At 52.2% G+C, this 13,735-nt stretch overlaps 1 protein-coding gene across 6 annotated transcripts in view; it reads right to left on the bottom strand.

Moving 5' to 3' along the window:
* SYNDIG1 (synapse differentiation inducing 1) overlaps window positions 1-13,735 on the bottom strand; it is a 191,574-nt gene that overhangs the window by 94,708 nt on the left and 83,131 nt on the right. Inside the window, exon 1 of one of the 6 annotated variants that reach the window (XM_039531020.1) lies at window positions 8,469-8,488. The exons of 2 other annotated variants lie outside the window; for them this stretch is intronic. The gene's annotated coding sequence lies outside the window, so the exon portion shown is untranslated. Of the gene's footprint in view, window positions 1-2,140; window positions 2,228-2,875; window positions 3,082-3,266; window positions 3,388-8,468; window positions 8,489-13,735 lie in introns of those variants that run through there. 3 more of the 6 variants (XM_039531015.1, XM_039531012.1, XM_039531014.1) reach the window with 3 other exon arrangements.

The following is a 13,735-nucleotide window of genomic DNA, read 5'->3' on the forward strand; positions in this document are numbered from 1 at the left end:
CCTTTGGAGCTGCGCTGGGGGCACCTGCAAGCAGCCAGATCCCCTAAGATCTTGGCAGGCCTCGAGAATAACCTCTTGCTTCTTCCCAGGGCCTCCGGGAAGAGGAAGAAACAGGCCCGGCGCTGCAATTCAGCAAAAGTGAAATCCCCCTGACTTCAAATTAAGCACACACTCAAATGCTTTGCTGAATCGAGACTTCAGTGCTTAAAAATAAAGAAATTTTGCAGGTATGTGTGGGTGGGGAATAGGGACCATTACAAAGGCTAATAGATAGATACATGCAATAGGGACAAGGATGGGTCTGTATAAAAATAGCCTGGGTACTGCAGGCATACAGGGACATCCCACATGTACTGCATTGCTCTTTTGAAATGCGGTCTTTGCAGGTGCAATGAAAACCACTGCTTTCTAACCCGAACCCATCACACGTCTGTGATGACACTAACCATGCTTTGCTGAGTCCTTCTGGCCAGATCCTTAGCACCGCCCCATCTAAATCACTAGCGGGACGCGGATCTGTGCCAGCTGAGGGTCTGGCTTTTTGGTTTATTGTTACCGCACAGACTTTAACGGCTCTAAGGCTCTTCTGTGTTAATCACATGAAGGGAAGTTTGGCCAGAGGATGTATTCTTTAGTCTGTGTAGCCGTACGCCCAGGCATACACCCAGACTTATTACATCTTGGTGGAACCAAAGTTATTAGTTATTTCTAATATTAAAACCTTCACTTTGTTTTCCTTTTCTCCCACTGGTGCAATGTAAATCACGACCTGTCAAATTTCCGTTTCTGAAAAAACACAAGGATGCACACACAAATTCTGAAGTCAGCAAACCTAATTGGCTTTGCATTCTTAGCAGACCAAACTGGTTTGAATGCTGTCCTGGACGGACATTTATGGCTGAGTTATAAATGCCTGCTGATAGGAATTTATAATGGAAAGGAAGAGAAGCATATCAGGGCATTAGTGGGCATTGCTATAATACGCGACACCCGATACCATCCTATGAAGCCAAAACATTAGGAACACTGAATGCAGAATGAACTTAAATGGAATACGCTGCAGATATACAGTGCAACTGCATGATATCTGCATTTGTATAACCAAGAGCTTTAATTCTGTGTGTGATTTGTTAAGTATGTGGTGCTGGTGGTGGAATGCAATGTTCTGCGGCTTGATTTAATTGATTACAAATGCATTTATCTTTCATAAACACGCACGAGCCGTAGATACAAAATTGTTGCTAAAATGTCACCTTGACCAGTAAAATGAGAATTAATGTATCCCGGGAAGCAGCTGAGCTTCCAACTAGCATGAAGAGGCTCCAAATGCTGCTAGCTGGAGGTAGACACGACTCGTTAGCAAGAACTATCTTCACACAGGAATGTAGACAGGTGTATTCGGCACCCTGGCTGCAGCCTACAACCCACAACAATCCATCCCCTTTAAAAGAACACTTACCACGTCTGCCTGGCTTTAAGACTATCAAAGCACCTTTTAATTGTTGTGAATACCCAGTTTCAGAGGGGTCCATGGCTCATTATTTTAACTGAGTGTTTAACCCCCCTCAAAAAAGGTTCTGTTTTTCCTAGGTTCTTCCCTCTCTCTCCTTTCTCCACTTATCCTTGGTTGTTTAGCATCTTTTTTCTTTTTCCTTTTATTCTTATGACTCAGAGCCCAAGAGATGTTTTCTAACGCTGGTGTCTCATTTCACTGGATAATTCAGCACTTCTTTCTATTTTAAGAAATACAAGGGGATATACCTTTGCAGGCCTCATTGCTACAGTTCTTGTTGCAAACAAATTGTGCTTTGCAGAGACACAGTATAAACTATATCTACAAATCCGTGTCCTATCTTCTGACAACACTTCAGTTTCTGATCAGGAACAGCTGTCCCTGCTGAAGTGCCTTGCACAGAAAGACCTTCGAGCATTTTGCAAATTGTCCCGAATGAAGCCTTTGGAGACCCATGTGAGGGAGCTGCATTTCCATGTTACCGACAGGAAACTGAGGATCAGTTTAGGGATAACAGACGTGCCCTAGATCACTCAGCAATCGGCGGCAGGAGAGACCCACATTTGCTGACTCCCAGGGGCTTGCTACACCCACCAGCTTCCCTCCCCCAGAGGAATCGGTTCCTACCTGTGAAGGGACGGAGCAAATCGCTTCTTCCTGCGGAATGATTCTGCTTGACACTGGCTCTGCTCCCACAGTCCAAGCCTGCCCCTGCCCCTTCCCCGGAACCATGCACCGCCCTGACACCTGGGCTGCTGTGCACTGATCGCCGGGCGGTCACCACCGCGCTCCCTGCCTGCGGGAGCGTCCCGCAGCCGGCTGGAGCGCAGCGCAGCTCTGGCATCCCGGCTGCGAGCCCAGGAGCCGCTCTCCCCGGGGAGCCCCCGGCAGCTCGCCTGGGCGGAACACAAACTTCCCCTTGGTGTTTAGCAGGACAGTCAGTGTCCGCGCCGGGCACACGGCCTGGCACGTCCCCGGCTCGGCAGCTGGAGCCAACTGCGCCCCGCGCCCACCTCCCCCGGCAGCCCGAGCCCTGGCGGGTCCGGGGCGGGGGCCAGGGCTGCTGCCCGAGGGAGGGTCCCAGCCCGCCCCCGGGGTGACAATAAACCGCTTGAGCCCAGCGCCGCTCCCGTTCCAAGGGGAGCCCCGGGGAGCCCCGAGACAAGGGGCAGGAGTCAGGAGCGACACGTGCAATCCCCCCCCCCCGCGGTTACAGGCTCCGCCGCCCGGGCAGCGGGGCTGGGACCCTCCCTGCGGCCCGCACCGCGGCTCCCCAGCCGGGTGCATCCTCGGGGCGCGCCGGACCCGCGTCCCCCGCAGGGCAGCTCCCCGCGCCGCATCCCCCCGCCCGGCGGAGCTCACCTGGTCCGCAAGGCGCCCGCCGCGCCCCGCACGGCAGCTCCCCGGGGAGGCCGGGCTGCGGGCGCAGGGCAGAGCCGGCGGGGGACCGGGCTGCGCCGCGGGCACCTGCCGCGGGACTGGCGGGGAGGAGGCGGGAGCGGCCCCGCATGGCACAGCGGCCAGCCGCCCCCTGCTGCCGGAGCGCCGGGTGCCCGGGCGGGCGGAGCCGCGGGGAGGGAGGGAGGGAGGGCGGCGGCTGCCCGGGAGAAGCGGCGGAGCTTTGAGCAGAAGAACCGCCGCAGCCGCGGCTGGGGCTGGCCGGGGACTGACCGCCCTGCGCATCGCTCCCTCCCGGTCCTAGAGGCAGCCCGGCCCCGCACTGCCGGCCCCCCAGCCCCGCGGCTTCTCCTACCGGCTCGGCGCCGGGCGGGGGCGGCTCCCTGCGGCCCTCCAGGCAGCCCGGGGGCCGGTGCAAAGGCTGTCCCGTCCCGCAGGGAATTCGTGCTGCAAAGGGCACCGCCAGCGGCCCCGTCTAGTCCGGGGTTAATTCTCCCCCCGCAGTCTCCTTGCGGGGCTCGCAGAGCCCGGGCGCCTCTCCGCACTGGCTGCTGCCACTCCGCTTTGCAGCGCCTGGGATCGGTGCTGGGGGGGGGGCTGTGTCCCCCCAGCCCTGCCCTGGCCCGGAGCAGAGCGCGGCTCCCTCACCCGCCGCAGTGGGGCCACCTCCCGCACCGTGTCCGGCTGCTGTCCTGGCGCCCACACGCTGCAGCCCTGCCTGGCCCTGTAGCCAAACCCCGGCTCTTCGTGCCACGCACCCCAGGGCTGCCTCAGACATGGGCCTGCACCTGCATCCCGCTGGGCAAGGTGCCTGGCCTGCCCCCGCCTAAGGGACAAGGGCCTGCGGGTCCCCAGGCCACTGAGACAGGCTTGTGCGTCCGCTGGAGGCCCACAGCCCGCAGAAGCCAGGGGAGTGGCCCCTTCGCTCAGCAGCTTTGGCTCGTGCCCAGGCGCCCGTGTAAATCAGGGTGAACCCCGGAGGCCGCTGCATCGCACCCATGTAAAACCGGTGTGAGGTCAGAATTAGCAGGAAAGGCGGCTCCCCAGCATACACCCATTACACTATGGCCTAGCTGCCAGCCCCACTGCTTGAGAAACCCAGCTGGGGGGGCGGGCACGGCCCTAGAAATAGGCTATAGGGAGCTACCCTGCACTGGCAGTTGGCAAGCGGGACCAGACCTTCCTGGGAGAGCTATGATGTAACAGGCTTTCACTGCTACTTCCTAGGACGCCTTCCACTGTAAACGCTTTGGGGCCAGGCCCAGCTCTGTTCTGTTTGTCCAGCGCCTAGCACATGGGGTCCTGGGCTCTGCCTGGGGCTCGTCCACAGCATGACAATACAGACAATGACAGTAGGGTCCATTGATTCCATTGCATGTCACCTTCCACCACTGTCAGCAGCGCTAGACAAGCCACTGAGGTAAAAGCTTCTCCCACCGTTCTGGATGCTTCAACTTAAAACTCTAGTCCAAGGTCCCCGCCCATGGTGTGTGTTTCATTTCTTTATTTGCTTTTGCCAACTCAGTTGGCAGTTGTACCAGCTGCAGAGATCATCCCCAACATGATATTCAGCAGGCTACCCACGTTTAGCTCCATACCCAGGTTGTGTCTTGGAAATCTTTAATGAGGAGCATGATGGATTTTCTCTTCTTACCCCACTCTCCTCATTAGTCATACTTGCAAAAGCAGTAGTGGCAAATCATTAATGAAAGATCACTCTCAATATTTAAATTGTATTTTAAATCTCTTGTACATGGCTTGGAAATCTGCACTAGTCACACTTTTCTGTCTCCATTTATATAGTTTTACTAATTTGTTTGCTCAGTTGCTGTTCTTGAAATGTGAAAAGGGGCCTAATTCCCTTATTTCTACCGCTGTTCAAAACATGGACTTTCCGTCCCATCTGAAATTCTGATACTGACATTTATTTTCATCCCAAGTTGGGACAAAAAGTTCAAATGTTGAAACTGTTGCTGGAATGAAAAGTTCAGAAAAAAAACTCTATTGAGAAATATCAAAATATTTTGTTTTGATGTTTTTGATCAAAACATTTTGATGTTCACACATGATACATTTCATTTTGATTTAATTTTCCCAACAGAGAATTCAGCTGCACTCCATCTTTTCCCTTGGAAGATTTGTTTTAATAAAGCCCCATTTTTCTGAAAGGCAAAAAATGTTTTATTGAAAAATTCTCTTCTTATTTCTTGGCTGGCATCAGGGCTTGAAAAACCCACGTGCCCCTAATGGCTTCACATGGAGTATTGGGTCCAGTTCTGGACACATTTCAGGAAAGAGGTAGACAACTTGGAGAAGATGAAGAAAGGTCCAGAAAACATGAGCTATGAGGGAAGATTGGAAAATTGGGTTTGTTTAGGCTGGAGAAGAGAAGATGATGGGGGCGAGGGTGACAGGATAACAGTTTTCAAGTCATATAAAAGGTTGTTACAAGGAGGAAGGTGATAAATTGTTCTCCTTAACCTCTGAGGATAGGACAAGGAGCAATGGGCTTCAACTGCAGCAAGGGAGCTTTAGGCTGGACACAGGGCCGGTGCAACCATTTAGGCCACCTAGGTGGTCGTCTAGGGCGCTAGGATTTGGGGGGCGCCATTTTCTTCGGCAGCGACCACAGCTGATTGGTGCCACAAGCCTGGGAGTTGGGAGAAGTGAAGCAGCCACAGCGTGCTCAGGGAGGAGGCAGGGCAGGGGTGAGCTGGGTCAGAGGGGTATGCCTCAGGGTGGAGGGTGGGGGTGGGGAGCTGCCACAAGGGGGCACCTCAGGGTGGAGGGGGGCGCAAGGTGGAAGTTTCGCCAAGGGCGCGAAACATCCTTGCACTGGCCCTGGCTGGACGTTAGGAAAAACTTCCTGGATGTCAGGGTGGTGAAGCACTGGAACAAATTGCCCAGGGAGGTTGTGGAATCTCCTGCATTGGAGGTTGTTAAGAGCAGGTTGGACAAACCCCTGTCAGGAACAGCCTAGTTATTAGTAGCCCTGCCTTGAGTGGAGGGGACTGGACTAGATCCTTCTCGTTGTGACAAAATCCCCTTGCACCCACGCCAGCGTAACCCAAGGCAGTACCACCTGCCTGAGTCTGCAGGGCGCTGCCCTCCAGAGAGGGAGGCTAATCCACTGCTCAGAGCACCAGCCTAGACCCTGAGACGCCTTGGCTTCAATTCCTTGCTCTACCCCAAGTCACGCAGCCCCGGTGCGTCAGTTCCCTCTGCAACGGGGCCAGTGACACGAGGGTGGGAGGCACTCAGTCAGCCTGGAGCTGGCGGGTAGGGAAGTACCAGATCTAGAAAGATAGTCACCATTATCTGCTGAGGAGAGGGAGGGGCTGGCTGCATCTGGACCCAGCTGCCACCACTGGTAGGGTGGGTGTGGCTGGCAGCTGGCGTGGTGCAGAGGGTCCCGGCAGGAGGCACTGGCAGGACAGTTCTGCATGACAGTTCGGTGGCACCTAAAACTGGGACTTGGGTGCTTCACTCCCAGATTTAGGCACCTAAGTGCCTTTGAGGATCAGGGCCCTAGAGCCAACATAGTCAAGACACAGGGATACCACGTTCCAGCAAAGGATGGGAAGAGAGTCAGAGATTAAGTGGGTTTCCCACAGTTACGAAGTTCACTGCCTAGCCACATGGCCATCCTTCCTCCGAGTCCCAGGCTACTGCTGATGACAAGAAACTTCCTTGTCCAGACCCACAGCTGGAGTCAGTCAATCCTGAAGTCAATAGAGCAACCCAGTTTACACCAGCTGAGGATCTGGATTCTATGGTATTCCTTATACTATACCCATCCCTGTGGTATGTGAGCTCCTAACTCAGTGCTTCCCGCCCCCACCAGTACAGGTAAATGGAGAGAATATTGTGCCGAGGAGAAAATCATGAAGCCCACTTAATTTCACTGGGCTGTCATCTGCAACATGGGGAAAGACCCTCAGTCTTTGTGGCAGAAGGAAGCAGCTAGGAGGCAAATATGAACCTCTCTCAAGTTAAATTTTAATTAACATGCAACAAAACCTGAATTTTTAAAGCGATAAGTTGCGGGGAGGGGGGGGACGCACTCCAGGGTCCAACATTCCTGATTTACAGGGCAGAAGTAGATAAAGACAAATGCTCCCAGAACCAGCGAATGTATCTAGGCACCAGGGCCAAGGCCCAGAAAGAAAGGTGCCCAATCCCAGAGACCCAGCACCTGCCACCAGCAGCTCCATCCCTTCCTTGCACCAGCCAGGTCACTCCCCCAGGATGCACCTGGCGCTCCGCAGGAGTTGGGCAAGGAGTGACAGAGAACCTGGGTCTCGCACTGGATGAGAAGGATGGTGGTTGCCTTCCTGGAGTGAGGGCAGAGGAGGAGGAAAGGGGGAATGGGAGAGTCCTACTTGGGCCTATAGTGGGGCTTGAACCTGGGACCTTCCTGCTAAAAACAGGAGCCGCTACCACTTAAGCTAATGGATTAAAGCTGGTAGTGGTGAGCAGCAGCCAACTCAAAATGGCCCAGCCACTAGGGGGAACAAAGGCCCACGTTTGCCTAGCATGGGTTGCAAGATCATCCCAGCCTGCCACCCAGCCAGTCCATCCCTAGGAGACGAGAAGCCAAACAAAGCTCAGAGAGAGAGAGAGAAATGTCTGGAATCCTGAGACACAAGGGGAGGGGGTGGGGAACTACATCTCATTTCATAGTCTCCTTCCCGGAAACAAAGCACACAAACCAGCTGCGTTATGGAGGGACAGTCAGCTACTCCTCAGCTCAGGCTGCATCACCATCATCACCACCACAGCGATGGTGGCCTCCTTGCAAAGTGAGCATCACCCAGACTGATCTCTGGCAAGATGCATAAGGTGGTCTGGTTGCAAGAGAGGGACACACATTGCATACAGTCCTTTTGTGCTACCGTAGCTTTGGTGCCCCTGAGATCGCTGGCCATGTGGTGGTTATTCCTTGGTGCACACACTTCAGAATTCGTTGGTCTTCGGTTCTTATATGTCCATACCAAGAAAGCTGCCAAAACTGACTCAGTGCTGACAGAGGCCACAGCTATCCTTGTGTTTAAAGCCACACTTTGTATCCTCTCCCCCAAACTATCGCTGTCCTGAAAAGTTGGAGCAGCCTGGATATTCAAAGTCATATAACCAAGAGGTTCCTGCAATGTAGCAACTGAAAACTGGAGCTGTTTCCAGTGTTCCAAAAACCATCCAACTCTTCCCCCCCCCTCCCCCCCCGCCATGCAAAGGAACAACTAAGGAGGGCAGGAGGCACATGAAACTTCTAGGACTGGTGAGAGCTAGGTCTGGTCCTCTGCACAACGATCTAACACTGGAAATACAAGACTTCAGCTGACATCTTTTGTAACATGGAGCAGAGTGACCTAGTGCTGGCAATGCACTAACAGAGCCCAGGCTCCAGAGTGGGAACAGCGCCAGCACCTCCTCCTGTGGAGGATAAAAAGGAGCACTAAGGGGACAGCCAACTTTTGAGTTTCACAGAGCTCAAGCTTGACAGCTTGTCCCTTCCACCAGCAGAAGCTGGTCCAATAAAAGATATTAGCTCACCCACCTTGTCTCTCTCCAACCCTGGGACCAACACAGCTACCACACTGCAAACAAGAATGCTCCTCACTCCTTCATTTCTCAGAACAGGGCTGGAATCCAGAACTGCCACCACTTCAGCATGGACCTCCACCACTTGAACTAAAGGAACAGCTCCTTTCGCTGGCAGCAGTCATAGGCTGTAATCCTGCTATGTGGACTAGCCACTAAAGGGAAGATGTGATCCCTGCTGAACCAATGGGTGACACTTTAATGGGGGCATATAAGTACCCATTGACCTAAAGGAAACCAAGTATCACTTAGCAGATCTGGTAAATAAGGGTGAAGGATGTTCCACAAGATCACTTCAGGTGCAGCCAGTAATTGAGCCCATCCCCAGCTATTACGCCAGCACTCATCCACTTTGCTACTCTACCTCTCAGAAAGATTAGGCCAGAGCTATGCACTTGGCTCTGCTACCTATAAGAACTGCTGCAACTCTGTACCCATCCCTGGGAAGAACCAGCCCAGAGGAAATCTGCTCTGCACCACCTCTTCTTCCACTCCTCCAGGCAGGCAAGCAAGCGGGTGCAGGAGGATTTTACTGAACCGGGGCGGGGGCAGAAAGGGAAAGTGTTGGAGGGAGCTGATCTTGGTGCAGTGCGGTATGGGAGGTGGTGATGGCAATCAGAGGGGGAAGTAGGGGTGGTTGCTGGCACTTAAAGCAACACCATGTATTTTGAGCCCCAGATGCTACAAATGAAGTACAAAGAGCACAGGATTTCAAGGATTATTTATTGCTTAGAAAAAGCGATCCAGCTATAGGATTCTATGCACAGAATTTTCCTGACATGTTGGCTTGCGCTTTTGTCTCTTAGAGCAAATTGGTTGCTCGAGAGGCTGGCTATGATGGAACCAGAACCCAGGATCAGATCCACAGCATAGAACTCAGAAAGTCACTAAGAGGTGCTCTCTCTTCTCTCTGCTCCCTGCACCTAAACTGTGATACAGAAATAAGTCTAGCCTACTAAGTCTCAGATAAACAGCCCCCTGAGGTTCTCCAGCCAGCTTCAGCTTGCATAGCACAGAACTAGCTACATCAGTTGGGATTCACGCAGCCTTAAATGTGTCGGTGAATGATGGTAGGACGGATTTCTTCTCCCTTGTTTAATTCTTTGCTATTGAGACAGCGAACACTGAAAACAGATTACCATCATTTCCCTGCTATCCATCATTCATTGCACAAGACGTTCTCCCTGCACGAACGCAGCACATTGTCACATCTCTTGCGGACATCAGGAAGAGGAGATGGGGTTGATGCAGCTTCCCCACAGAACATCAGGGTCTGTCACGTACATTTAAAGAAAAGGGTAAAAAGAAACGAGGTGTTAAGCCCCAACCTTGGTGCTTACTTAGCAAATATTGTACAGCAGCTTTGTGGTCAGTGTCTGCCCTAAGACTGGTGTAGTAACAGGGCTCATCCCTGGCTGGAAGGACAAGCCCCAGAGATCAGAGGACCGTTCCATTTCCAGGCCCACTGGAATTCTTGATCTATCTTCTGTGGCTGCCAAGAAAGGCACCAGTTAGTGCTCGCCGAGATGGGACCATCTGTCAGCTAGGAAACAGGCTGGCTCCACCATCTGGTTTCTTATAAGGGAGCAACACAGCCGTCAACTTGTAACAATATTCAGGCAGTGCAGGCTTTGGCCAGATTCTGACAGATGGTCAAGATGTGAGAGGCTCCCCTTAGCTGAGGTTAGCAATCTCCTGTGCCATTCAGTCTCCTAATACAGACATGCGTCTTCATTCCCTGGGCACTGGAACAAGTCTGCTGCACATCTGGCCATTTATGTCACTTCTCCCTGAATTCCCACAGGAGTGCCTGAAGTTCCCAGACGAGATCAGCACACACACACTGAAGACCTTGTAGTCTAACTAGACAAGCCAGGCAAAGGAAGCATTATTGTCCCCAGTGAGGAATTGAGGCACAGAGTTTAAATGTAAAGCTGGGCAGGCAACAGGTTTCCCATCCCACTAAAAAGTCAAGATGTTGACAAGTGTCTCCTGCCACACTGGGATGAACCGGAGCCTGTGGAACGTTGTGTACAGGAACAGAGACCCCGTCCCCCTCCCAGAATGCCAATAGCCCCAGGCTAGAGCCGTCACCTGGGAGACGGGAGGCTGCAGGTCAAGTTCCCACCCTGAATCCGGCACAATCTGTTCTGGGCAAGTGCTGGAACCACTGGGCTCCAGGCTGTTGTAATGTGGGGCTCTCTGCAGCTTCCCTCTTGGAATGGTTCCACTTTGTAGTATTAGTGGAATAGCCATTCGGCCACCAGAGAAAAACGGGAGTGACTCCAGTCGTGTGGCTAAGGTCCCGACCAGGCAAGCAGAGCAGCCTGGTTCACGTCTCCCACGATTGCCCTAATTGGCAGGCAATCGAGTCCGTCTCTCTCCAGCACCATCAGTCTTTACTTACACAGGGTTAAGGAGGAGACCACATCCCTTTCCTCATCCCATTGTGTCTACATTACACAGTGCGCAACCGCGGCTGGCTAACACCTGGTTCCGAGGTCTGTGTTCTGTACGACAGTGTCAGAGGAAAGGCTGTCTGAATTCACTGCGCTTACTCCTCGTCCTAGTCTGTGTGGGCTTAGAGCAGGGGTGTGACACTCATTTCATATGGCAGCCTGACCCGACGCTCTGCCACAAGCCACACTCAGCAGAACTGGAGAAAGATAAGCCAGGCTGGGGGCTACTTACATCCACCCTTGGCCCTATTGGAAGTTTCCTGTTCTTGGACTTGCCGGGGGAGGGTATCTACTCTCCAGCTGGCAGATAAGCACTTGTCAGTGCCACTGCCTCTCGCCCAGACACGTATCAGCGTCTGCCAGACGTTCGCCTCGCCAGACCCTCTGAAAGGTGCCCGAGTGAGTCTGGCCTATGGGGCTGTGATTTGTAGAGCGCACCATTGCGTTACTCCCTTGCGTGGATCCTGCTGGCACACGCTGACTGCTCCTTAGCAGGCATTGATTGAGTTGTGTTTGAAACAGGACTCCATCAACGCACGTCGGCGGGGTCTACATGGGGGATTTAGAGCCCAACACTCTGGTGTACTCTCCCAAGCACACCCCCATGGCATGGAATCCCCAAAGATTCAGGGGAAGTCCGCAGGTTGGATCCAGCCCAGAGGCTGCAGGTCTCACACCACTGGTTTAAACTATCCAGTGCCTTTACTGTTACTTTAAGGAAGAGCTTTGAGGTTGATTTAATAATGTCTTTTATCTTTAGGAGAGCAGAAATTAAAAACCTTAGACCTAGATTCTCATCTAATGCAAGTTGTCATAGCTCCATTACTTACAATGCAGATCTGGGTCTTTCCAATGCTGCGCCAGAGGGATGGCTATCCAAAGCGCTCCACTTCAGTGGAGTGAGGCTAATTTACACCCACCAGGGAGTGGGTCTTAATTTCAGCTTCCAAGTCTAAACCCAAAAAGGAGACTCCAGTGTCCCCTTTCAGTGTTTCATGTTCTGCTCATGGAGTCAAAGTACCGGTAGAACAACAGTGATGGGAAACATAATAGAAGGGCAAAAATTGATGAGGCAAGGGAAAATGACTTGGCTGCATGCAAGACTCAGAGAGCCTGAATGCTTCTTAATGAATGGGCTCCCACATGTCTCACAAGACTCAGGAAAGGAATTCAGCCATCCAGCTGATACAGACCAAGCTGCTTGGCAGGCTCACAAAATGACATCAAAAATATCTTACAAGTGAACTTCCACAGCTCAGTTAAACCCCAGAAATGTATTGTCTAAACATGTGTCACCCTGCCTGGTACAGCTGATTAGGTATTTTCCTGGCTTTAAATGGCTATTAACAAGAGATGAAGGGATGGTAACAACAAGTCTGTTCTGTTTGCTTTGATAAAGCCCTGGTGGTCAGTCTCCCTGGTTACCCCCAGAGATCGAACCATGTTTAACCACGTGATGGGAGCCATGATCAGTCAGCAGGCCACGTTTTCATTGGTGGGTCATCACTATCGGAGTGTGTGATTTGTTATTATGACATCCAGACACTAGACACAGTCAGGGCTGGGGGGAGATTTTAGACCCAGCCCTGGGCATGGGGTAGTGTGTTAACTGCACTGCCCCAGAGGCCTGGTGTCCCAGAGACACTGTTCCACCCTCTTGGTCCAGGAAGGAAATGAGCTAGTGCAGCCTTGGAAAGGGTGCAGTTTACTTCACCCTCACAGCTGGCCATGGAGCTGGGGAGGAGCCAAGCCTGCTTTACCCCTCCCCTTTTGTTCACAGCAGGGACTACTGGAGACCTGGCCCCAGGTAGGGTCTATGGGGAAGGGGTAGGACCTTTCTACCATATGCAGCTGCATAAGCCCAGGGTACAGTCTAGCCCTTAAGCAACATTGTCCTTTTTACCAGTTAACACAGGGATGGACTGTTCCAAGGGCCCTTGGTATAAAGGAACTGAGAGACACCCTGAATAGAACGGGTTTTCCCTGTAACTATATCACTACATTACTTCGGGCCTGATCGCACTGTTGAAGGAAAGCTCCCAGCTGAAATCAGTGAAGAGTTCTGCTTCCAAATTAATTGCACGCTATGGCCCTTAGCATCTGGGCATCACATCAAAAACGATGAACCAACTAAGCAGCCAGGGAGCACTCCCGTAAATACTTACCATCCGTAATGAGAAATACTGCAACGCACTCTGAAATTCAAACAGCAAGGGGCCTCCTTTGAAAAGGGAATGCAGGCCATGCACATCACATGAATTGTCATCTACCTGACAGGAATCTCTGTACCGCTGGCACTGAGCGGCATGACGTTTATTCCAATATTATTCATTACTTCATCTGTGAGGTAGCACTAGTTGGCAGATCTTCTCTTGCGAGCTATGGGTCAGATCCTCAGCAGGTGTAAACTAGCGTAGCTCCATTGAAGTCAAAGGAGTGATGTGGATTTACACCAGCTGGGGCAGGGGTAGGCAACCTATGGCACACGTGCCAAAGGCGGCACATGAGCTGATTTTCAGTGGCACTCACACTGCCCGGGTCCTGGCCACTGGTCCGGAGGGCTCTGCATTTTAATTTAATTTTAAATGAAGTTTCTTAAACATTTTAAAAACCTTGTTGTATGTAAAGTAAATAATAGTTAGTTATATATTATAGACTTATAGAAAGAGCCCTTCTAAAAACATTAAAATGTATTACTGACACGTGAAACCTTAAATCAGAGTGACTAAATGAAGACTCGGCACAGCACTTCGGAAAGGCTGCC

The sequence above is a fragment of the Mauremys reevesii genome, linkage group 3 (genome assembly GCF_016161935.1).
Source record: "Mauremys reevesii isolate NIE-2019 linkage group 3, ASM1616193v1, whole genome shotgun sequence".
Classification (NCBI taxonomy): Eukaryota; Metazoa; Chordata; order Testudines; family Geoemydidae; genus Mauremys; species Mauremys reevesii.